The 27,989-nt window shown below is 37.8% G+C and overlaps 1 long non-coding RNA gene across 1 annotated transcript; it reads right to left on the minus strand.

Moving 5' to 3' along the window:
* Nucleotides 1-16,241: 16,241 nt before the first annotated feature.
* Nucleotides 16,242-27,934, minus strand: LOC128647599 (uncharacterized). Its single transcript, XR_008400365.1, has 2 exons — nt 27,866-27,934; nt 16,242-27,822 (listed from the first exon to the last, which is right to left on the minus strand). It is a non-coding gene; the product is annotated as an uncharacterized LOC128647599 (long non-coding RNA).
* Between the last annotated feature and the right edge of the window lie 55 nt (nt 27,935-27,989).

A 27,989-nucleotide genomic window follows, 5' to 3' on the forward strand; every position in this document is an offset into this window, starting at 1 on the left:
CACAATTGTCACAGCCATCTTAAGTACTGGCAGAAAGTCTGCAGTGATGGATCCCCAGTGGCGGTTCTAGACAAATTTTACAGGGGGGACCAAGGTGGGGCCAGTGTTTAATCAGAGGGGCACATTAAAAAAAAAATAAACAAATTATATTGTGCTGCCTGGGTCCGAGAACAAAATTACCCCCCTCCCCCCAAACACACTTCTACCTGTTTAACTCCAACCATAACACTACATCAAATTATTATAAATGCAAAATAGAACATGGATATATAAACATGCGTAATAACACAGACCTCCAAACACATACTAACATAGAAACCTATCTGTGATATTCCCAAGGCATGCAGTGAGCTGACAATCCCAGGGTTTACTGTAAACAGGCACTGAGAAATCACACTGTAAGTGGCACACTCAAGGATTTGACACTCAGACAAGCTGGGTTGATTAAACAAGTAACCAACTGTCTAGCTACTATGCCAACATGGCATTAGAAAGAAACAAGCACTTGGTGAAATGTTTTTTATTAACTATTTTTGAGGTGATTGGAAAACAAATGTTAATTTGTTTAAAAAATGTAAGACTTGGCTAATTTGTGATTTTATAGCAACACATCAAAAATGTCAAGGTGTTTACTGTCCATTTAGTTGTATGGAGATTAGAATAAAGGACACAAAAACTACTAATAAGAGTAGACAGCAGGGGCAGAACTACCATTGGTGCAGCAGGTGTAGTGACACGAGGGCCCAAGTGCTGATAGCCCCTAAGCAGCCAGTCTATACATAGGTGTGTGCTGAACCATTACAATCATAAGGCAGGGGAGTCTTTTATTAGTGCAGGTTGCAGGTCTATCTATCAATCCTCCAAATAATTCTAAAGAGCAGCATGTATATTATTAATATTGCTTACTACTGTTAACTTTGGGGGGCCCCAACATTTTTTTGCAGCAGGGACCTCTATTGGTAGGCAGATCAATGGATACAATAGAAAACTTAAAGTCATTTGGCATACACATACATACACAGGCATACACCAATTATACATACACACACACACAAACTATACACATACACACACAGGCATATACCAACTATACATAAACACACACAAACTATACACATACACACACAGGCATACACCAACTATACATACACACACACACAAACTATACACATACACACACAGGCATACACCAACTATACATAAACACACACAAACTATACACATACACACACAGGCATACACCAACTATACATACACACACACACAAACTATACACATACACACACAGGCATACACCAACTATACATAAACACACACAAACTATACACATACACACACAGGCATACACCAACTATACATACACACACACAAACTATACACATACACACACAGGCATATACCAACTATACATAAACACACACAAACTATACACATCCCACCCCCTGATCCCCCCTGACCCCCCTCAAACAGCTCTCTTCCCTCCCCCACCTCACAATTGTCACAGCCATCTTAAGTACTGGCAGAAAGTCTGCAGTGATGGATCCCCAGTGGCGGTTCTAGACAAATTTTACAGGGGGGACCAAGGTGGGGCCAGTGTTTAATCAGAGGGGCACATTAAAAAAAAAATAAACAAATTATATTGTGCTGCCTGGGTCCGAGAACAAAATTACCCCCCTCCCCCCAAACACACTTCTACCTGTTTAACTCCAACCATAACACTACATCAAATTATTATAAATGCAAAATAGAACATGGATATATAAACATGCGTAATAACACAGACCTCCAAACACATACTAACATAGAAACCTATCTGTGATATTCCCAAGGCATGCAGTGAGCTGACAATCCCAGGGTTTACTGTAAACAGGCACTGAGAAATCACACTGTAAGTGGCACACTCAAGGATTTGACACTCAGACAAGCTGGGTTGATTAAACAAGTAACCAACTGTCTAGCTACTATGCCAACATGGCATTAGAAAGAAACAAGCACTTGGTGAAATGTTTTTTATTAACTATTTTTGAGGTGATTGGAAAACAAATGTTAATTTGTTTAAAAAATGTAAGACTTGGCTAATTTGTGATTTTATAGCAACACATCAAAAATGTCAAGGTGTTTACTGTCCATTTAGTTGTATGGAGATTAGAATAAAGGACACAAAAACTACTAATAAGAGTAGACAGCAGGGGCAGAACTACCATTGGTGCAGCAGGTGTAGTGACACGAGGGCCCAAGTGCTGATAGCCCCTAAGCAGCCAGTCTATACATAGGTGTGTGCTGAACCATTACAATCATAAGGCAGGGGAGTCTTTTATTAGTGCAGGTTGCAGGTCTATCTATCAATCCTCCAAATAATTCTAAAGAGCAGCATGTATATTATTAATATTGCTTACTACTGTTAACTTTGGGGGGCCCCAACATTTTTTTGCAGCAGGGACCTCTATTGGTAGGCAGATCAATGGATACAATAGAAAACTTAAAGTCATTTGGCATACACATACATACACAGGCATACACCAATTATACATACACACACACACACACAAACTATACACATACACACACAGGCATATACCAACTATACATAAACACACACAAACTATACACATACACACACAGGCATACACCAACTATACATACACACACACACAAACTATACACATACACACACAGGCATACACCAACTATACATAAACACACACAAACTATACACATACACACACAGGCATACACCAACTATACATACACACACACACAAACTATACACATACACACACAGGCATACACCAACTATACATAAACACACACAAACTATACACATACACACACAGGCATACACCAACTATACATACACACACACAAACTATACACATACACACACAGGCATATACCAACTATACATAAACACACACAAACTATACACATACACACACAGGCATACACCAACTATACATACACACACACACAAACTATACACATACACACACAGGCATACACCAACTATACATAAACACACACAAACTATACACATACACACACAGGCATACACCAACTATACATACACACACACACAAACTATACACATACACACACAGGCATACACCAACTATACATAAACACACACAAACTATACACATACACACACAGGCATACACCAACTATACATACACACACACAAACTATACACATACACACACAGGCATACACCAACATACATACACACACACAAACTATACACATACACACACAGGCATACACCAACTATACATACACAAACTATACACATACACACACACAGGCATACACCAACTATACATACACACACAGGCATACACCAACTATACATAAACACACACAAACTATACACATACACACACAGGCATACACCAACTATACATACACACACACACACAAACTATACACATACACACACAGGCATACACCAACTACACATACACACACACAAACTATACACATACACACACACAGGCATACACCAACATACATACACACACAAAAACTATACACATACACACACAGGCATACACCAACTATACATACACAAACTATACACACACACACACAGGAATACACCAACTATACATACACACACACACAAACTATACACATACACACACAGGCATACACTAACTATACATACACACACACAAACTATACATATATACACACACACACACTAAACACATAAACAAACTATACACATACACACACAGGCATACAACAACTATACATACATACACACACAGGCATACACAAACTATACATACACACAGGCATACACAAACTATACACATACACACACAGGCATACACAAACTATACAAACACACAGGCATACACACACAATCATACACATAAACTATACATACACATAGATAAACTCAGACACACACTTTACTAAATATTACATTACAATTTAGTAATCATATATATCAACAGCATGATAAAACACAGTTTGACATATAATCTTGCATTAAAGTTTGTCACAGCTTCCTAATCCATTCCCCCCTTCTGTCTTCTCCCCAAAAACTAACTGCACAGACTCTCAATAACAGTGACAGGAGTAACAGAGTTTAATTCTTACACTGTGTTGTTGGAACTGACAAGAAGGTTCAGGACCTGACAAATTATTTTACTTTTCACGGAGTAGAAGAGAACTCAACAGGAACATGCCGCATGGGTTGACCTCTCTGTAAATGAATCACTGTTGCACCAGCAAGTCATCACGCCACTCCCTCACAGTGATGTTTCCTTCACAGTTTTAGACAGTGAATGATGACTCTGATCTCAGACACACACCCCCTTAATAACCTTATCTTAGCTGCTCTGCTTTAGCTACAGTTCACTGGAGAAAACAGATATTTATGGGGGATGGAGTGGTATGCTGTTGCTGCAGTGACACTTCCATAGTTCCCATTAGTGTAAGTTAACTTTCTGGTGTCGTGTCGTTGGTTAAGATTTTCTCCCACTGGGAGTAAAACTTAACCGACACCAGAAACTTACACACTAATGGGAACTTTGGAAGTCACTGTGTTTTTACAAATAATAAAGTGTAGATGTCTGCCCTCTCCTGTCTGTCTGTTCTAGCTGTTAAGTGTTAATAACGTAGCGATCTATGTTTTTGTTTTCCTGCTTGGCTTGCTATACTTTCTTTGACACAGACAGTCCTACCTGAGTTAGGCTCCCCACCGCAGTCAGTCAGCTCAGGGGGGGCCACAGGGGGGCCAGGGACATTTTTACAGGGGCACCGGCCCCTGCAGGCCCCTGTGTAGAACCACCCCTGTGGATCCCCCCTTAACCCACAACCTCCCTGATCCCCCCCCCCATACATCTCTCTAATCCTCCCTCTCTACCTATTTGCCACCCTCTTGGGTACTGGCAGCTGTCTGCCAGTACCCAATTTGCCCCCCAAAATAGTTTTTTTTAACTTTTTTATATTAAATATTTATTTTCTGTAGTGTAGCTAGCCCCCCTAAATGATCTACATCCCTCCCCCTCCCAGATCCCTTACTAAGGAATGGAGATCCCCCTGCTTCTACATCGCTCTATTTTTTTCCAACTTCCCTGCCCCCCCAGCTGCAACCGCCACCCCCGGCTGCAACCACCGACATTGTCAGATCGGTTATGGAATCAGGAAGTAATGACTGTATAGCCACAAGCTGCTCACACCCACCAACGAATGTTTAAACATCAATGGCCGATGCAGAGAGGGCATCAGAGTGGCCCTTTCTGCATCGGTATGTAAAATAGAGGATTGCAATGATGCCTCAATATTGAGGCATCACTACAATCCCTTAGAAGCAGCTGGAAGCGATCATGATCGCTTCCAGCACTTCAGACAACAGAGGACGTACCAGGTACGTCAATTGTCGTTAGGGGAAGTTTTTTCTATGACGTACCTGGTACGTCCTCTGTCATTAAGGGGTTAAACTTAGTTTGATTATATATTCTGTTTTGTGTGATTATTTGATACTGTTTATAATGCTGTTTAGCATTTAAAGTCTTCATTTCAAAGCTTTAAAAAATAATGTATTAGGTGTTACTTATGTCAATTTTGAGAGGGGCCTGGAACCTAACTCCTTCACTTCCCATTGGCTTACATTATAAACTGGGTTTCAATTTACAACGGTTTCGATTTACAACCATTCCTTCTGGAACCTAACCCCGGCGTAAACTGAGGGCTACCTGTGTATATATATATATATATATATATATATATATATATATATATATATATATATATATATGAGTTTATATTTTGAGAGGAAAAGTCATACATAATAATATCATTTGTAAAGACTGGGATTTCAGCACTCTTTTTTTGAAAATAGGCAAATGACACTCAATTGATACATATCAAAACTAGTGGGTTTATTGTGTGTCAGGCTGATTAGGAGACCTGAACAGTACAAGATACATAAATATAACATTAATTGCACATAGTGTGAAGTAAAAATATTCTAAAATCCTTTCAAGGATATGATAGTGGGACCGGTCCCCGTGTCAACCAAGCTGATTCAGTTAATTACGTGAGCCATATTAATTCAAAAATAGGTGAGAGTGTAATATGCTCTCAGCAAGTCCTCAGACCGTTACACGGTTTTAGTAATCAACTGAGACAGGCTTAAGACTTCACCTTAACTCGATATTGCAAAAAACTACAATAGAAAGTAAATGTATACACAGTAAATCACTCAATGTAAACAGTAATTACAAACTTTCTATGTTGCAACAGTTTTCTATATAAACTTGGTCTATTCAGACCAGTGAAACATTTGTATTTATAAAAAAGGTCAAACGCTAGAGAATATGGCAACACCTCTCATGAAAATGTAAATTGAGTAGCGTGAGCAATTATGGCAAAAATAAACAGTTCAAAGGGAATCAGTCTGATGTTAATAGATACTCCGTTAGTAAGCAAATGTTCATGACATAGAGCTGTTAATATAGCATAGTAAGAGCATGCATACAGGGAGTGCAGAATTATTAGGCAAGTTGTATTTTTGAGGATTAATTTTATTATTGAACAACAACCATGTTCTCAATGAACCCAAAAAACTCATTAATATCAAAGCTGAATAGTTTTGGAAGTAGTTTTTAGTTTGTTTTTAGTTATAGCTATTTTAGGGGGATATCTGTGTGTGCAGATGACTATTACTGTGCATAATTATTAGGCAACTTAACAAAAAACAAATATATACCCATTTCAATTATTTATTTTTACCAGTGAAACCAATATAACATCTCAACATTCACAAATATACATTTCTGACATTCAAAAACAAAACAAAAACAAATTAGTGACCAATATAGCCACCTTTCTTTGCAAGGACACTCAAAAGCCTGCCATCCATGGATTCTGTCAGTGTTTTGATCTGTTCACCATCAACATTGCGTGCAGCAGCAACCACAGCCTCCCAGACACTGTTCAGAGAGGTGTACTGTTTTCCCTCCTTGTAAATCTCACATTTGATGATGGACCACAGGTTCTCAATGGGGTTCAGATCAGGTGAACAAGGAGGCCATGTCATTAGATTTTCTTCTTTTATACCCTTTCTTGTCAGCCACGCTGTGGAGTACTTGGATGCGTGTGATGGAGCATTGTCCTGCATGAAAATCATGTTTTTCTTGAAGGATGCAGACTTCTTCCTGTACCACTGCTTGAAGAAGGTGTCTTCCAGAAACTGGCAGTAGGACTGGGAGTTGAGCTTGACTCCATCCTCAACCCGAAAAGGCCCCACAAGCTCATCTTTGATGATACCAGCCCAAACCAGTACTCCACCTCCACCTTGCTGGCGTCTGAGTCGGACTGGAGCTCTCTGCCCTTTACCAATCCAGCCACAGGCCCATCCATCTGGCCCATCAAGACTCACTCTCATTTCATCAGTCCATAAAACCTTAGAAAAATCAGTCTTGAGATATTTCTTGGCCCAGTCTTGACGTTTCAGCTTGTGTGTCTTGTTCAGTGGTGGTCGTCTTTCAGCCTTTCTTACCTTGGCCATGTCTCTGAGTATTGCACACCTTGTGCTTTTGGGCACTCCAGTGATGTTGCAGCTCTGAAATATGGCCAAACTGGTGGCAAGTGGCATCTTGGCAGCTGCACGCTTGACTTTTCTCAGTTCATGGGCAGTTATTTTGCGCCTTGGTTTTTCCACACACTTCTTGCGACCCTGTTGACTATTTTGAATGAAACGCTTGATTGTTCGATGATCACGCTTCAGAAGCTTTGCAATTTTAAGAGTGCTGCATCCCTCTGCAAGATATCTCACTATTTTTGACTTTTCTGAGCCTGTCAAGTCCTTCTTTTGACCCATTTTGCCAAAGGAAAGGAAGTTGCCTAATAATTATGCACACCTGATATAGGGTGTTGATGTCATTAGACCACACCCCTTCTCATTACAGAGATGCACATCACCTAATATGCTTAATTGGTAGTAGGCTTTCGAGCCTATACAGCTTGGAGTAAGACAACATGCATAAAGAGGATGATGTGGTCAAAATACTCATTTGCCTAATAATTCTGCACTCCCTGTATAGTTGTAAATGCGGCGTCAGGCAAGCAGTAAACAAATCACCAAACCAGGTTGGGAAAAGCAGGGGGTAGAGTCAAGCAAACATTGTGTCGGTAAGTAATACAGAAAGCAAGCACAAGATGACCAAACAAGCTATTGCAGGATTAGGTACAGGAGGATACTTTGTGTTGATATACTGTACCCCTCTGTCGACTGCACCTTCCCTTGTCAGCTTTAGAAGATGTCATCTGGCCGTCAGTGTCAGGTATTGCTCATTTCAGAAAAAAAGATACTGCTTTGCTTTCCTTCTCCTCCTCCTTTCGGAAGGCTGTTGTTCATCCGCTTGTTGCTTTGCTTGCTTTTGTCTCCTAAGTAGGCTGTGCTGGAAAGTTATCCGTCTTTGCTGACTGCTAGACTAGAGGAGATATAGCCAAAACCCTTTGTTGTTGGGCTTTCGTAAAAGCCGCTCGTAATGCTCCGCTCTGCTCAGTGGCTTGCTCATTCACCGTGGAAGGTCACGTGGGTCCGGTCAGCCTATTGCCAATGCGCGTTTCACCCCCTCGTCACATAGGAATAGACGGGGCTTCCTCAGGGCATATTCCAAGGACTTCATGTGAGCTAATTTATAACTCAGATAGTAACGCCCATAGGGGGAGGTGAAAGTTTGAACTAAAAAACATATACAATAATTTACAATCAAGTACAGAGTGAAGCATATTGAAACATATTACATAAATACTGATGGACTTTTTATTGTTGAGTGCTGTTTTACTCTCTCTTAGCTAGATAAAGACTGCTCTCTCGGTCTGCTTAAAGGAACATTATAACTTAAATTTTAGTATCTTATTGCAGATAACTTGCCATGTCCAATTTCTCATTCATTCCATGTTCACCAGTGGTAGACAGGTTAAAAATCCACCTGCATTCTTTCTGCAGCAGGGCTTTATCATTATTACCCCCTCTCCCACTGGTGATACCTCTGTTTATACCTACGACTCTCATACTGTCTGGTATATTGTTGTGAAAGGCTTCAAAGTGTTTGGCCACACTACTGCTTTGTGCCTTATTTTTGATATCATCACGATGCTCTAGAATTCTGTCTTTCAGAATTTGTTTAGTTTTGCCAACGTAAAAATAAGGACAAGAACAAGAAGAAACCTGGGAGGCTGACTTAATTGCTACTCTGTCTGTACCCGGGACTCTTTAAAACCACAACAGTGAGGCGAATACACTAAATATATTCACAGCTTTTAAGGACTATAAGAAGCTGTTAGTAAAACAAATTAAACTAAGAGCTGAAACAGCCAGCCTAGAGAACTATGTTAAAAACGACATTGTCCCTAGAGGACTAAGACTCAGATTAGATCTTGGCACGAATTTAAGGGAAGATGAAGGAGGTGATCTATTTATGGAGGAATGGAATCAAAGTCTGTCAGAATGTTCTATAATTTTGATGAACAAAATGATTAAAAGAAATAAGGAAAGGTTTGAAAAGACGAAACAACCTGTAGAAGAAGCCTTAAAGGTAGTTAATACTTTTGAACAAAATCCAAATTTTGAAAAACTTAACAAAGAAATTCAAGAACAACTAGCTAGATTACAAGCAGATATTAAATTAAGAAAGAGCAGGAAACTGGCCAGGGACAATGATGACTATGTTAAGAAAAGAGTATATAGTTATCAATCTGTAAGAGGTGCCTATGATTTGGGGACAGATAACTCAGATGTGGAATTAGATTCTCATCAGTCAAAAAACAATCAGGTAAAAACACTAACTGGTGCAGAATGAGGAGAGGAGGCAGGAAGAGACACAGGAGGGGGGAATATCATTTCCGAAGGGAGAAGATATCCTTTCAGACTAAACAGACAGAGGGACTTCAGTCAGGAGAGGGGACACAGAGGATGCTCATGGAGATCAAGAAGCAGGAGGGGCTATTAAAATCCCCTGACAATGATCTTCAAGTAATTAACTTGTCTTCTTTTCAGTTAAATCAAGCCCATATGAATGTTCTAAAAAAAAGGGCTTTCCTTTTGTCCCACTAATGGACTTGACAAATTTGAATTTATTAAAGACCTACATTCCTTTGCAAGACGTATAGTCTTATCCCAACTTTTTAAAGGAAAAGCAAAGAACATTGTTGCTCTAGCTTATCTTGAGGATCTACTCCACTCCCAGAATGAAGTCTCTTCTGACGAAATGACCACTTTTTCCACTCAAAGTGTAGTTAGGTCGAACTTTAAACTAAGATCCAACTATATGCCCCAATTGGCCTCCATTCCTGCAGTCAACCTGTTCGTTAAACAAGTGGAAAAAGATATAAAACAACTGACCCTTACAGGAATCATAGGTGATAATCTCACTAAAGCAGAGAGGAGGGCTTTAAATGAACTAAGTAATGCTGAGAACGTGGTGATCAAATCAGCAGATAAAGGTGGCAATGTAGTCCTCTGGGATGCGACAAGCTATAATCTGGAATTAAAAGACAACTTCTAGATAAAAATCAATACTTGCGCTTACAGGAGAACCCCATTCCCACCTTAAAAAATGCCTTGTTCAGGTTACTTAATGACGCAAAATCCACTGGAGTCATTAGCCTAGCTGAGTTTAAGTACCTCTATACTGATCATCCAATTATGCCAGTTTTCTACTGCATACCAAAAATTCACAAAAATTTGTTAAATCCTCCTGGCCACCCCATCATTTCGGGGATAGGTAGCATCACCGAAAATTTAGGAAATTACGTTGATAGTTTTCTCAAACCTTTCCTTAGTACAATGCCATCGTATGTGATCGATACGTCAGATTTATTAAGAAAAATTGACGGCCTAACCATTCCGAAGGGAGCACTACTAGTATCTCTAGATGTAGAGGGCTTATATTCGTCAATCCCACACACAGTGGGTATCAAGGAGGCACAGCACTACTTAGACACTAGAGGTGTAACGTATTCTGAACATACTAATTTTACTATTAACCTTCTGCAATTTATACTTGAGAATAATGTATTCACATTTGACAACAAAGTGTACAAACAAGTCAGGGGAACAGCTATAGGGGCAACATGCGCCCCCTACTTATGCTTGTCTCCACCTTGGCTCATGGGAGATGGAGGAAGTCTTTCAGACTGAAGCATTTAATGAACACATCCATTTGTGGTTACGCTATGTGGATGACATCCTTCTAATTTGGGAAGGTATAGAAAGTGCACTTAAAGAATTTGTGTCTATGCTAAACGTAAATGAAAGAAATATCACTCTAACACTAAATTATAGTGAAACTAGTCTGTCATTCCTAGATGTACAGATTACTGTTGTTAGAAATGTACTGATGACTGAGAACTTCAGAAAAGAAACTGCTACAAACAGTTTACTTGAAGCTCAAAGTCACCACCCAATTAATCTGAAAAAGGGAATTCCAAAAGGACAATTCTTGCGTCTGCGCAGAAATTGTTCATCATTAACGAAATATGATGAACATGCTGCACTGATGGAGGATAGATTTAAAATAAGAGGGTATTCGAAAGGGACACTCTCACATGCAAGAAACATGGTAAAAAAAATGGACAGAAGTCAGCTTCTGTTCCCTAAAGAGAAAAAGAAAGAGGAAAAAATAAGACTAATAACAAAGTTAAATTGCCACTGGGAAAGTGTCAGAAATATACTAAGGAACAACTGGAGCATCCTCTTAAATGACGATAATGTAGCCAAAGTAGTAGGAAATTTCCCTACCCTTACAGCAAGAAGGGCACCAAATTTAAAAGATAAGCTAGTCAGAAGTAAATTTGATTTACCCCAAAAAAACTGGCTATCTAGTCAGAAATTGGTTGGTAACTTTCCCTGTAAAAGATGTGTCGCATGTAAATTCATGTATCAGACAAAAGTGTTTTCAGTCCATTCGGGCAAAACCTTCAAAATCAGACACTTCATTAATTGCAACACTGAAGGTGTTGTATATCTACTTACCTGTTCTTGCCCTTATTTTTATGTTGGCAAAACTAAACAAATTCTGAAAGACAGAATTCTAGAGCATCGTGATGATATAAAAAATAAGGCACAAAGCAGTAGTGTGGCCAAACACTTTGAAGCCTTTCACAATAATATACCAGACAGTATGAGAGTCGTAGGTATAGACAGAGGTATCACCAGTGGGAGTGGGGATAATAATGATAAAGCCCTGCTGCAGAAAGAATGTAGGTGGATTTTTAACCTGTCTACCACTGGTGAACATGGAATGAATGAGAAATTGGACATGGCAAGTTATCTGCAATAAGATACTAAAATTTAAGTTGTAATGTCCCTTTAAGCAGACCGAGAGAGGGGTCTTTATCTAGCTAAGAGAGAGTAAAACAGCACTCAACAATAAAAAGTCCATCTGTATTTATGTTATATGTTTCAATATGTTTCCCTCTGTACTTGATTGTAAATTATTGTATATATTTTTTAGTTCATACTTTCACCTCCGCCTATTGGCGTTACTATCTGAGTTATAAATTAACTCACATGAAGTCTTTGCAATATACCCTGAGGAAGCCCCGTCTATTCCTATATGACGAGGGGATGAAACACGCGTTGGCAATAGGCTGACCGGACCCACGTGACCTTCCACGCTGAATGAGCAAGCCACTGAGCAGAGCAAAGCATTACGAGCGGCTTTTACGAAAGCCCAACAACAAATGATTTTGGCTATATCTCCTCTAGTCTAGCAGTCAGCAAAGACGGCTAACTTTCCAGCACATCCTACTTAGGAGACAAAAGCAAGCAAAGCAACAAGCGGATGAACAACAGCCTTCCGAAAGGAGGAGGAGAAGGAAAGCAAAGCAGTATCTTTTTTTTGGAAACGAGCAATACCTGGCACTGACGGCCGGATGATATCTTCTAAAGCTGACAAGGGAAGGTGCAGTCGACAGAGGGGTACAGTATATCAACACAAAGTATCCTCCTGTACCTAATCCTGCAATAGCTTGTTTGGTCATCTTGTGCTTGCTTTCTGTATTACTTACCGACACAATGTTTGCTTGACTCTACCCACTGCTTTTCCCAACCTGGTTTGGTGATTTGTTTACTGCTTGCCTGATGCCGCATTTACAACTATATGTATGCTCTTACTATGCTATATTAACAGCTCTATGTCATGAACATTTGCTTACTAACGGAATATCTATTAACATCAGACTGATTCCTTTCGAACTGTTTTTTTTTCCAAAATTGCTCAAGTTTATATAGAAAACTGTTGCAACATAGAAAGTTTGTAATTACTGTTTACATTGAGTGATTTACTGTGTATACATTTACTTTCTATTGTAGTTTTTTGCAATGTCGAGTTAAGGTGAAGTCTTAAGCCTTTCTCAGTTGATTACTAAAACCGTGTAACGGTCTGAGGTCTTGCTGAGAGCATATTACACTCTCACCTATTTTTGAATTAATATGGCTCACGTAATTAACTGAATCAGCTTGGTTGACACAGGGACCGGTCCCACTATCATATCCTTGAAAGGATTTTAGAATTTTTTTTTTACTTTACACTATGTGCAATTAATGTTATATTTATGTATATTGTACTGTTCAGGTCTCCTAATCAGCCTGACACACAATAAACCCACTAGTTTTGATATGTATCAATTGAGTGTCATTTGCCTATTTTCAAAAAAAGAGTGCTGAAATCCCAGTCTTTACAAGTGATATTATTATGTATCACTTTTCTTCTCAAAATATAAATTCATTTGTATTTCATGGGTCTGCACCATAAGTAATATGTTAGGTTCGCAGGTATTGAAACTTCCGAATCAATGAAGGAGATTTTTCTTCAAAAATAAAACACTTAAAAAGTTCTATAGTTTAGTGCAATTTTTTTCCATTTACAAATAATTTTTATATATATCAATATATATGGCTATGTGTGTATGTATACATATGTGTTTATATGTGTGTATACAGTGCCTTGCAAAAGTTTTAAGAAACAATGTCCTGAGCACTCCGAGGGGAAATATAAAAAACAGACTTTATTAAAACAAAGTTAAAAAATTCCATTAACATGCAGGAATCAAGGAGGAAGCTGTTCTGATGCGTTTCATACCCCTAGTGGTGCTTAGTCATAGCTTACACATAGGACAAACCATGACCTATTTTAAGACAGACCCAGCCAATCAGGGACCAAAACCAGACCACACATGAATACGCCCATCTCAAATATAAGGTGGTATTGCCAAAGAAAAGGTAAAAACAATAATAATTGATAAAAAAAAGTGTTACAATGTCCTTGAATGTTGCTTACAGGATCTTAGGAAAATATAAAAAGTTAGCTATTAGTCTTAAATAATAATATATTACTTAAATGCTTTTCAAGCATGGTAATTTTATGTTATATTTTATTTTATTTAAGACAAGAACTTTTTTGCCAAAAAGAAAAGGGGGGGATTGATTTGGAAAAATATTGTAAGGTCTAAAGTACAGGAAAAGCCTTCATAATATTGAATATTTTATATTTTATATTTTTAAATTTTGAAAGATAGCAAGAGGACTGGGCAAGGAGGTCAACTTTAAGAGTTTCTTAAGATAAATGCGTTTATGAAGTTAGTCTGTAAAGTATGAGATGTCCTATTCTTGGTTAAAGGGACACTGAACCCAAAATTTTTCTTTTGTGATTCATATAGAGCATGACATTTTAAGCAACTTTCTAATTTACTCCTATTGTCAAATTTTCTTCATTCTCTTGGTATCTTAATTTGAAATGCAAGAATATAAGTTTAGATGCTGGCCCATTTTTGGTGAACAACCTCGATTGTTCTTGCTGATTGGTGGATTAATTCATCCACCAATAAAAAGTGCTGTCCAGAGATCAGAACCAAAAAAAAGCTTAGATGCCTTATTTTTCAAATAAAGCTAGCAAGAGAACAAAGAAAAATTGATAATAAGAGTAAATTAGAGAGTTGCTTAAAATTCACACAATAATAAATTTGGGTTCAGTGTCCCTTTAATGCCTTTGGGATGTCTTGTGTCTAACTTCAAAATCCCAAATAACTCTCTTTTTGTTAGCAACTTGTGTCTATCACCCCCTGTTAAGGATTATTGTTAACATGACTAGCGCCATTTTGTCTTAGGCATCCATCTTGTCTAATGAATCTTTTATTATAGCAGTTATTATGTAGTGAGAAATATGCTGATGTTAGTAAGAATTGTATTAGTAATATTAGCCTTGCAAAGGTTCCTGGCAAGACGCCCGGAAGTCCGTTATCTAGGTAAGAGGCCCAAATAACCTTGCTTAAAGCTGAAATAGGCGCACAGATGTATCTTTGCTACTGTTATAAGAAATACTCCTTCATACTCCTCTTTCTCTCATATACTTTAATAAGCTTCTTTTGTTCATGAAATATGGTATGATATGACGCAGTCATAACGTGTCATCAAGTAAACCCCATATGCTGTAATTGTTGGCTATAAGACATGTTGTGTGTCTTTCAATAAACAGAACAGGTTTAGATCATTGCTGCATGGTCTGAATTACTGTTCTCTGGACATCCTTATCAAATAATCTTCATTTCCAGGTGGTACAGTGTGCCCAAGGCCTGACTGACACTCCCCCTATGAAACCAACACTTTACAGTTTCTGGTCTCAGCTCGTGGGATTTGCACGGGGTAAGTGGATGAGTGTTTTTTACTCTTCTTTCCCTCTGTGAATCTGAACCTAAATTTAGTTGGTTTTATTTTTTGTAATAGGTGGTAATATATGATAAAGGGTTAAAAGGGATTCCTGCAGTAAAGAAAGAAGCAGGGTTTGTGCAAAGGTTTGAGTCCTGTCGGCACTTGTGATAATCCCTCTAGACAGGTTAATAGTCCTGTGCTAGTTTAAGACAGGTATTGTAGTTCTGTCTGATTGAAGCGCGCAAGAAAAAAATTAGCATGCAGTTGATGGAGGTTATCAGTCCCCCGGGCAAGTTGGCATTGCTTTGTGATAAGTGGGTTTGAGTCCCACTTGTGTTGAAGTTGTCTATATATATGTCCTATAATAGAGTTTTGTTACCCACCTGGATCTGATGTTTGATATTTGATGCTTTTGCTTACAGGCTTTTAATTGCTATTTAATTGCTATAAAATTGTATGTGCTGTGCTTAGAACATATTAAGTGACTGTGCATTTTAGCATTGCTGCTCTTATTTGCATGTAAAATATTGATAATAAATGTGTGTTCAAAAAGGAGAATGTAATTGCATTTTTTTTTAATCAAGATTTTTTTATTGAGGTGTTTCATTAACATGCAATTAACAAATACAATACACATTTTGTGGAATTATAGCATGTATTCACTCATGACATATCATTTATCTATATGAAATAAAACTAACATCTCAAATACTGCCTCACCCTCATTTACCATACAGAGGGGGAGTCTAAGACACTTTATGCGAATACAGAGTATTTGAATCATAAGTCATATTCACCTCTTTTACATTTTGTTTCTTATGTTGAGACAAAATAAATTGTATGCTAATTAAACAACCATGAAAACTTATACCTCTTATAGAGTGATACTTTGTATGTAATAAAAGTGTATTCATTATCTAAGTCTTTACATAATTAAGGAAGTCAGTACCGGCAATTCCCATTCGAAATATAATGTACAAGGACATAACGAGATGATCTGTCCTTTCCCGCAAGCAGAGAGAAAAAAAAAAAAGGGGGGGGGGTATGAAAGACAGGATAAAATAGGTATGAGAATGAGTGGGGGAATAGGAGTGGAGGCATGGTCACATAAGCGGATTTCCTTTATTAGTGGGAGTGTTATTATAGTCTCTACACTCTGTTGCTCTCTATCGTCTAACTAATAATTATTCCCTGTGAAGTTCTGACCATCCCTCCCATATTCTAGAATGTAAATCTATCTTCCCCATTAAGCTATAGACATATTGTTCCATATGTTTCATATGTGAAAGCTGATCTACAACGTTTTGAATGGAAGGAGGTGAAACCTGTCTCCATTTTCTTGCAATAATTAGTTTGGTGGCTGTAAGGAAGTAGATTAGAAAGATCTTTCTCGGTAAAGGCATTCTAGGGAGATTTAAATGTAACAAACTAAGTGAAGGAGAGAAAGAGATAGTTATTGCATTTTTAATGTCTACAAAAGGGTTAACAGTTTCTGTTAAGGACAGAAATATTTCAGAGAAATATCCACTCCAGAACACTGCTGTGTAGATTCAAAGAGAAAACTCTGTGTTAAAGAATGTTGAGGGCAAAGAAGGGGGGCCACCGAGCGCATGCACAGATCACATATTCAGAGAACAGAAAAAAAACTGTTACAGCAGCTCCATTTGTAAAACTCTTTCTCTCTTTGTTTGCAGTAATGAAAAGGAAATTTTGTATATTTTGATGTGTCATGTGTGATGGTCTGTTGGTTTTCACTGTGTCTGTTATTACGTGTAAAAGAGTTGTTTAGATAAAAAAAAAAAAAAGAACAGAGGATTTTTTTTATCCTGTTTGAAGTGTGTTTTTCTCAATTTGTGGGGAAATGGCCATTCCTTGCAAATTCGGACACTTTCAAATACATTTTAAATTGGGTGGAAAGTTAATCTTGTTGTATTTTGATATGTCTTTGGTATGTTATGAAATATTTGCTTTCAGGAGAAGGAAATAAAAAAAATGGAGTGAATTTCTGGTATGCGAGATGAGATGAGCTTGTGTATGTGTATCGCTGTAAAAATGACCTTGGTGCATTTTCCTTTCTGTTTCTTAGCTGGGAAATCAGACGTTGTAAGGAGGTATTTTGTAGTGTTATAAACTAATTAAGGGATTTGTGAATGTGCGGATGATTGAGGACCTTTGGTCATGTTCGGGTAAATGAAAAAGATTAACATTGTATTTGCAAGATCTGTGCACGGCGTTAGTGGAAAAGACAAAAAATGGTTATAGGCTGTATATCATTAAATTATCTAAAAGTATTTGGGTCCTTTGTGTTGCGAGTAAATTAATAGGCAGGTCATGATACAGTAAAGCAGTAGAATTTGTGTGGTAAATAATGCAAGCAGCCTAAATCATGGTTAGGGTATACATATGTAATTTACGTGATAAAGGGTTAGTCCTTAAAGGGACCGTACACTGTAACATAGTTTTGATATTAATGTATTGTCAATGGCTTGTTATACAAGTTGAATAGTTTACAATGTAGGAGAAGTTGCATTTGTGAGTCTATTTGTATATATGAAGTAAATTGCAATGGGTTGAATTTCGGATAATAAGTATATTTTATTATGTTCCTTATCTTATATTTGTCTGTACAACCGAAGCTTAGGGCTTAGACAGAGCAATGGAAAATTGTCATTTTATTATTTAAAGGACCAGTTTACTCATGTGAAAGGAGTTCATGAGTAGCAATAACACTGTATAAGCAGTTTGCAAAATATATATTTTTTTTAGACCTTTCGTTGTATGATTCTTTTTAAATCTCCCATTTAGATAGCAGATATTTACGCAGTGTAATTTAATTCTCTCTGTAATGCAAGCTGAACTGATAAATTGTCTACAATCTTGGTGTTGCGATCTGTGAGACTAGCAGAGGAGAAAAAGAGGAGAGAAAATATTTAAAGGGATACAGGCAAACTGATATAAAATCTGGGATTTTAAGGAAATATTTACAGAGAAGACAATGAGGTCTACTGTAAGCCTAATACTAGTATATTTAACTGTGTCAGCAGTTTCAATTAAAGATATTTTTTTAATTTGGGTAAAATGTCTCTTTAACTAGCCTGCACCCCCCTGTGAGTGTGTTTTTATGCTGGTTATGCTTGCTTAGGCTATTTAATGAACGTCAGTATACATTTTTATTATAAGTAAGGCCAATGGATCATTGGGAAAAAAATTTAAAGGGGAAATTTTATTATTATTCTTTAGTAGAAAGCTTATTTTGTGTTATATGCGATTGTTATATTTGGCTAGAGAGCTGCAGAATGGTGAATATCAAATAATAAACAAAGTTAAATCAAATAATTGTGTTGTTATTGAAATTTTGGTTATGTAAAAGTATAGACTGGATTCTAGAGTTTTTCACAAGTTATTTGTGCCACACCTGATTTATTTAACAGTGGATTTGCATGGTGCATGTGGGCAGGAGCTATATAGAACAGTGGGGGTACCTTTGTTATCTGATCTTTCCCAAAATAGGATACTTAGGTGTTTGTGTGTTCCTTTGTAAATTTGTGGTTCTGGGTTTTATTTGTAAATATGCAACTGGAGTTTATTGAGCATCTGCAGTGATTGTATCATCATTAGTATGATTTCATAGTATTGTGCATAGTAGAATTTGCAAACCAGGGTATAGATGGTTCTTATAGGATTTTAATTATTGGTAGTGTTTTGCGAGTGCTGTGTTTCAGTGAATGTAAGTATATGTGTTGAATTTCAGGTTATTTGTGGTTGTTTAAAGTTTGTTTCGGCTGTTAATGTTTTGTTTTGTGGAATGGACAAATTTTAACTGTTTTCTGAGATTGTTATGTTTTTCTCTTTTGTGACTGCGTGTGGAAGCCTGCTGTATGAATGGCATATTGAATAGTGAGGTGTATGTGATGTTGCTTGCTATTGAGAATAGTATTCTGCATGCATGAATGGAGTGCATGATTTGTCTTTTAGTTTCGTGTTATATTGTGTTTGCATGCCACATGGGATGTTTCACGCAAACAAGGGGGAAATATTGATGAGTATTGATGAGTATCTTTATGTGAGTTGGGTGATTATTATTTTAAGTAAGAAAGTGAACCTAAAATGTTTTTATTTTTCTATTTTGTTCTTAACACAATATTTGTATTTGCAGGATGAGATCATGCAGCTGTATCCAGAGATTAAAGACACTAACTGAATAATTTTTGAGTTTTCCATATTTAGGTAAAATCTGTACAGATAAAATTCCATAAATGCACTCTTCAAAAGATTGAATGCAAGTAAACCTTTTAAAGAGAGAGAGAAAAATTAAGATAAAGACCTTTTGTCAAGCTTTTTTTAACCACCATACTGCAGTAAAAGTTGCTGAACTATCTTTGGATCCATTCTTTGCATTGCATGCTGGTACCAGCCCCAGAACTGGACTCTGGGTAATCCATGACTGTTTCCTATGAGGTGTGTCTTCAGGACATAAAGACTATCCTTCTCTGGACTGTGCCTTGCCGGTTGATAATGAGGACCTGTTATGCTGTTACAGGGTCAACCAATTAAATTAGGGGAGTATTGTTTTAACTCGTTTACTTATATTTCTTGTTTTGGATGCTTTTGTATTGGTGTATTTTTGTTGATCATATTAGTTATAAGAAATCATATAGTTTTTTTCTACAGAAAAGTATGCCTTATTGGTATTAGTGCACATTATAGTTTATGTGCTTAAACAAAGTAACCCTTTAGATAAGCGTAACTATAAACCTTGCAGTATTGTAACCTATTGAATGGCCCACTGAGTATAGAAAATATGTTTGCACCTTTATAGTTTAAAGAAAATGCTGCAATATATCAGAATATTTTAGACCCTTCACCCTATAGAACGCAATGAGGACATGTCACAGCTAGAAGTTTATATTAATTATACAGAGAAATATTTATTTAGGGAGTAGCATAATTATAGTTTATGAAAGCAAATGTATTTTTCCCTTTTATTAATTGGTATGGTATCTGCAAATGTTTGTCAATTAAAGGAATTATTTTTACCATAAAGATGTGTTTACCTTTAAGAGATGTTGTAGTTTTAAATGATGTTATGATTGTATTCTTTCCTCATACAGGAGTGTGAGAGAATTTAGGTTGCATAAAATAATTAGTAAACTAGTAGTGTTTATATCAGATGAGATTGTTGACTATTAGGATCATAGTTGGAGAATTATAAACATTATAGATAGTAGCTGTGCAGACTAAAGCAACACTAGGTTCTTTTATTTTTAGTAGTTCCAAGTAACAGTGTAAAGAGATTCATTTTTATAAGAAAATATTTTTATTGACTGTTTTATTTTTTTATTTTTGCTACAGGGCAGGCCTTACCATACGTTTTAGCATAGCCATTCAGCCTCTTGATGAAGTCTAGCAGTTTTCACTTGCTTAGTATTCATGAAGTATCATTTAAATTGTATAGAGAAGCTGTGAATTATTCTCTGTAAAAGTATCAATGTATTTAGTTTGTATTATATATCAACAATGTTTTTTCTTGGTTTTAAATTACATAGGATGAGTTAAGCTAAAGGAATTGTGATGCTTACAAAAAAGATGAAAGAAGTTTTATTTGGACATATTTGTGATTGTATTGGGGTTTGTACTCATCTTGTGCTGTTTCTGTTTCCTTCTCAGACTCCTTCTGACTCGAGTGTCTGCTTGCTATGGGGATCCACTGGCTACCTTGTCTACCCCATGAACAAACCATCAGATTTCCAGCATCTCCCTGCGGAAGAACACTGGATAAGTACCCCTACTGCAAATGAACTGTATTAAAGCAAAGTGTCTGAGGAAGGTGGAGCGCTCTAAGAGGACAAAGACTGTTCTTAAAGTGATCAGAGGCCACCTAGAGACATTTGTGCTGTTCCCATGTCATGCTTCACTGTGGAGAGTGTACAGAGCAAAGAACTGTTGGACATATTGGGGGGGGGGGGTGCTAGCAATGCAGGTGGAGAAATAAAAGATGCAGTATTGTTTGGGGGTAGATGGGGGGCTGGTTGGGTCTTTGTGCAGGTAGACCGGTAGTTTTGGATATGCTGGAAGGTATACGGAGTGTATTGAAGAGGCCGCACCTATGTGCAGTGACAAATTGTGCCCTATTAGCCTATAAAATTATACCACGACATGTGAATATTTTTCTCGATAGTATTCTCACATAGAGTTCTGTTACCGTAGTATTAGGCTCATACTGTTGTTAAAGGCTTTCCTCATTTTCTGCGCCTTTCTATTTTTATGTTATTCTGTTAGAATGAAAGGATGGTATGTTAAGGATTATTGTTAACATGACTAGCACCATTTTGTCTTAGGCATCCATCTTGTCTAATGAATCTTTTATTATAGCAGTTATTATGTAGTGAGAAATATGCTGATGTTAGTAAGAATTGTATTAGTAATATTGGCCTTGCAAAGGTTCCTGGCAAGACGCCCGGAAGTCCGTTTCTAGGTAAGAGGCCCAAATGATCTTGCTTAAAGCTGAAATAGGCGCACAGATGTATCTTTGCTACTGTTATAAGAAATACTCCTTCATACTCTTTTTTCTCTCATATATTTTAATAAACTTCTTTTGTTCATGAAATATGGTATCATATGACGCAGTCATAACGTGTCATCAAGTAAACCCCATATGCTGTAATTGTTGGCTATAAGACATGTTGTGTGCCTTTCAATAAACAGAACAGGTTTAGATCATTTCTGCATGGTCTGAATTACTGTTCTCTGGACGTCCTTATCAAATAATCTTCATTTCCAGGTGGTACGGTGTGCCCAAGGTCTGACTGACACTCCCCCTATGAAACCAAAACCTTACACCCCCCCCCCGGGTCTCTTTTTACAATTTCAATGGTATGCACCCCAAAATCAGGAATACTAATGAGGTGTAGACCATTGAAATGTTTGGCTATGGCAGAGTCCTTATTGAAATTTTCTACATTGCAAAAGTATTACCTATTTTGTTACATTACAACCCGGAATTAGAATATTTTTTTTTGTAAGTTAGTATAATTTTACACATCATACCTACCACTTTGAAGATGCTAAATATTTTTTTATTGTGAAATGAACAAGAAATAAGACACACAAAAAACAGAAAACTTGAGCGTGCATAACTATGCCTTCCCCCCCAAGTCAATACTTTGTAGAGCCATCTTTTACAGCAATTACAGCTGTGAGAGTATGTCTCTATAAGCTTGGCACATCTAGCCACTGGAATTTTTGCCCATTCTTCAAGGCAAAGCTGCTCCAGCTCTTTGAAGTTGGATGGATTCTGCTGGTGTACAGCAATCTTTAAGTCATACCACCGATAGTCATTTGGATGGGCTTTGACTAGGCCATTCCAAGACATGTAAATGTTTTCCCTTAAGCGACTCGAGTGTTGCTCTGGAAGACTGAAACATGTTTCTCTCTCAAGAATTTCCCTATATTTAGCCCCATCCATAATTCCTTCAATTCTGACCAGTTTCCCAGTCCCTGCCAATGAAAAACATGCCTACAGCATGATGCTGCCACCACCATGCTTCACTTTGAGGATAGTGTTCTCGAGGTGATGAGAGGTGTTGGCTTTGTGCCAGACATACAGCTAGATTATGAGTTTTGAGTGCTATAGGGAAAGTAAAGAACTGTCAGGGTTTTTTCCCTGTTGTGTTTGCCATGTGTTGCTGGCAGCCATTTTACTCACCTCTCTTCCTGACTATGGTGCATTGTGGGGGATGCTGCTCAATTCCTGCACTTCCTTTTATGGCCAGACTGGTGTGCATCATCCATGTGAGACAGGATGCAGTCTCAGAATTGTGATGTCATCACTTATTATTTAAAGGACCTCTGTTCAGTATGCTTTGCCTTTGAGTTGTCTCAGACCTGTTTGTTAGAGTTCCTGTGTATTACCTGGCTGCCTGACGTCCTTCCTGGTTCCTGATCCCTGGCTTATACCTGACTCTGCTGTTTTCCTTGTTCCTGATTCCAGATCGTCTGACTATTCGCTTTGGCTCCTGACTCGGCTCATCTGACTACCAACTCTGGTTTTGATTCCTGGCTTGTTATTTGACTTGTGGACTTTTTACTTTTTTTTTTGCTATTAATAAAGGTGTGATTATTTTTGCACTTCTCGTCTCAGTCTGATTCCTGGCACCCTGACAAGAACGCAACAAAAGTTGTTTTATTTAACCCCTTTAGCGCTGCCATTACAAGTTTAAAAAAACACGGCTTGTGCGGGCGATATGGATGCATTGAGCTCCATACCGCACACAAAGGCAGCAGTGTTTTGATGTGCTTGTGCATGCTTTCCCCATAGACATCAATGGGGAGAGCCGGCAAAAAAGAAAACTAACACCTGCGATCGCGGAAACAAAAGCTCCGTAACGCAGCCCTATTAATCTCTATGGGGGAAAAAAAACAGCTCTAATTCTATTGGATGATGAATGAGCCAATAGGAATTAGAGCTGCTAAAATCGTATTGGCTGTTCAAATAACATCCAATAGGATTTTAGCAGCTCTCATTCTATTTCCCGATTCATCATCCAATAGAATTAGAGCTGCTTAAATCCTATTGGCTGATTTGAACAGCCAATAGGATTTTAGCAGCTTTAATTCCTATTGGCTGATTCAAATTTTTTCAGCCATTAGGAATGCAAGGGACACCATCTTGGATTGCGTCCCTTGCATTGAAGATTCAGTGTACGGCGGCGACCGTATGAAGAAGATTCTCTGCGCCGGATGTCTTCAGGATGGACCCGCCCCGCACCTCCTGGATCAAGATAGAAGATGCCGCCTGGGGTGAAGATTGAAGAGGCCGCCTGGATCAAGACTTCTCTCTGCCTGGATCAGGACTTCAACTCAGGGATGAAGATCGTTCAAGCGGGACTTCAAAAACTGTAAGTGCATTGTTTTGGGGTTAGTGTTAGGCTTTTTAAAGAGTTTTTTTGTATAGGGTTTGGGCAGTAAGAGGTAAATGCCAGTTTAAGGGCAATGCCCATGCAAATGCCCTTTTCAGGGCAATGAGTAGCGTAGGTTTGTTTAGAATTAGGTTTTTTATTTTGGGGGGTTGGTTGGGTGGTGGGTTTTACTGTGGGGGGGGGGTTGTGTTTTTTTTTTTTACAGGTAAAAGAGCTGATATCTTTGGGGCAATGCCCCACAAAAGGCACTTTTAAATGCCATTGGTAGTTTATTGTAGGGTAGGGGTTTTTTTTTTATTTTGGGTGGGGTTTTTTATTTTGATAGGGCTATTAGATAAAGCGTAATTCTTTTTTATTTTGGATAATTTCGTTTGTTATTTTCAATAATTTAGTGTTTGTTATTTTTTGTAACGGTATTTTTTTGTTTTTGTATTTATTTTGGGAGGACGGCAGATTAGGGGTTAATAATATTTAAATAGTGTTTGCGATGCAGTAGGGAGGCGGTTTAGGGGTTAATAAGTTTATTATAGTGGTGAGGCTGTCAGGGAGGGCTTTGGTTTAGGGGTTAATAGGTAGTTTATAACTACTGACTTTAGATGGCGTTACAGAACTTTACTTTTTAGCCTCACCGCAAAAATCGTAATACTGGCGCTATGGGAATCCCAAGAAAAAACATCATTTTTAGGAGTGCCATTACGGTACAGGCTTGCGGTACACCTATACCGACAAGACTTGTAATGGCTGCATTAGGGAAAATGATGCGTTATGGGCCACAATGCTGCTATTTGACTCATAACGCAAAACTCATAATCTAGGTGATAGCATTTTTAATTGATGGCCAAAAAGCTAAATTTTAGTCTCATCTGACCAGAGTACCTTTTTACATGTTTGTGCAGTCTCCCACATGCCTTTTAGTGAACGACAAACGTGTTTGCCTATTTTTTCTTTAAGCCCAACTCTGTGGAGTGCACGTCTTAAAGTAGTCCTATGGACAGATACTCTAATCTTCAATGTTCAGGTTTGTTACTCATTCAGGGTTATCTTCGGTTTCTTTGTTGCCTCTCTGATTAATGCCCTCCTTGCCTGGTCCATGAGTTTTGGTGTGCAGCCCTCTCTCGGCAGGTTTGTTGAGGTGCCATATTCTTTCCATTTTTATTAATGGATTTAATGATTCTCCATGGGATATTCAAAGTTTCGGATACATTTTTATAACCCAACCCTGATCTGTACTTCTTCACAACTTTGTCCCTGACCTATTTGGAGAGCTCATTGGTCTTCGTGGTGCTGCTTGTTTGGTGGTACCCCTTGCTCAGTGGTGTTGCAGACTATGGGGCCTTTCAGAACTGGTGTATATATACTGAGATCATGTGACAGATCATGTGACACTTAGATTACACACAAGTGGACTTTAACTAATTATGTGATTTCTGAAGGTAATTGGTTGCACCAGATCTTATTTAGGCACTTCATAGCAAAGGCAGTGAATACATATGCACACACCACTTTCCAGTTTATTATTTTTTAGAATATTTTAAAACAAGTTATTTTCTTCATTTCACTTCACCAATTTGGACTATTTTGGGCATGTCCATTACATAAAATCCAAATGAAAATCCATTTTAATTCCAGGTTGTAATGCAACAAATTAAAGGAAAATACTTTTTAAAGGCACTTTACGCAGGTGGGATGTCACTGCAAAACTGAAAAGTAAAAGGGGATGGAGGACTGAAAGAAACAACTTCTCCATAAAAAATAGAATTATAAAGAAATTAAAAAAGAAAAGAAAAACAAATAACAACTATAGGAGTTTGCATTTCCATAGAATGTAATTACAAAACATATTGGATAGATAACAAGTGGCACAGTATATATTTTTTTGTGCTAGTCAGGTTGCGCTTGTATTACAAATGAAAAAAATACTTATTTTGCGCTAGTGTGAACCCAAATCGCGCTTAGGGGTCAATTTATTATTGGCAGAATTGGGCCAATTTACCCAATTGACCCTGTTTCTGCGCAAGCCTTTAGGCTCGCCGGAAACAGGAGTTAAGAAGCAGCGGTCTATAGACCGCTGCTCCTTAACTCATAAGCCACCTCTGAGGCCTTGTATAACAATCCGCCTGATCCTATACGATCGGGCTGATTGACACTCCCTGCTAGCAGCCGATTGGCCGCAAATCTGCAAGGGGCGGTATTGCACAAGCATTTCATTAGAACTGCTTGTACAATGCTGAATACGGACATATTTGCAATACCTCTAACCCAAAATGAAAATATAAATATTTCATATTCCAATGTTTTTTAACATGTTTTTTTGTAATATGCACATACATGATCCCATACTGTAATATGCGCAAACATGATTGCATACTGTAATATGCGCACACCCGATGTGAAAAATATGTACACAAATATTTAAATGTATTTATATATATGTTTGTAAATACATATATACACACAATTATACATTAATACTTATGTATACATACATATATATATATATATATATATATATATATATATATATATATATATATATATATATATATATACATCTTTAAACATATGTATCTAAATGTTAAAGCCCTTCGGCTCATATCTTTAAGCCCTTGTAACTTTTTAAAGCAATTTAGTTTTTTTAATAATTTTTATTAGACATGGTTAATATGAGTGCTGTTCGTTGTAATGTATTTTTGAAATGTTTTGTGCAACTTTTTAAATTTGTAAAACAGGTAACCCCAGCTCTCAGATGGCGGTAATGATTCTAGTGTAAATCAAGATTGCACCAGCAATATTTACCGCCACTGCAACTCTCGATACCAGCGGTGCTTACGGACGCGGCCAGCTTCAAAAACGTGCTTGTGCATGATTCCCCCATAGGAAACAATGGGGCAGTTTGAGCTGAAAAAAAACCTAACACCTGCAAAAAAGCAGCGTTAAGCTCCTAACGCAGTCCCATTGTTTCCTATGGGGAAACACTTCCTAAGTCTGCACCTTACACCCTAACATGTACCCCGAGTCTAAACACCCCTAACCTTACACTTATTAACCTCTAATCTGCCACCGCCACTATCGCTGACCCCTGCATATTATTATTAACCCCTAATCTGCCGCTCCGTACACCGCCGCAACCTACATTATCCCTATGTACCCCTAATCTGCTGCCCATAACACAGCCGACCCCTATATTATATTTATTAACCCCTAATCTGCCCCCCACAACGTCGCCTCCACCTACCTACAATTATTAACCCCTAATCTGCCGACTGGACCTCACCGCTAGTATAATAAATGTATTAACCCCTAATCCGCCTCACTAACCCTATAATAAATAGTATTAACCCCTAATCTGCCCTCCCTAACATCGCCGACACCTAACTTCAAGTATTAACCCCTAATCT

Source organism: Bombina bombina, chromosome 1 (genome assembly GCF_027579735.1).
Source record: "Bombina bombina isolate aBomBom1 chromosome 1, aBomBom1.pri, whole genome shotgun sequence".
Taxonomy (NCBI): Eukaryota; Metazoa; Chordata; class Amphibia; order Anura; family Bombinatoridae; genus Bombina; species Bombina bombina.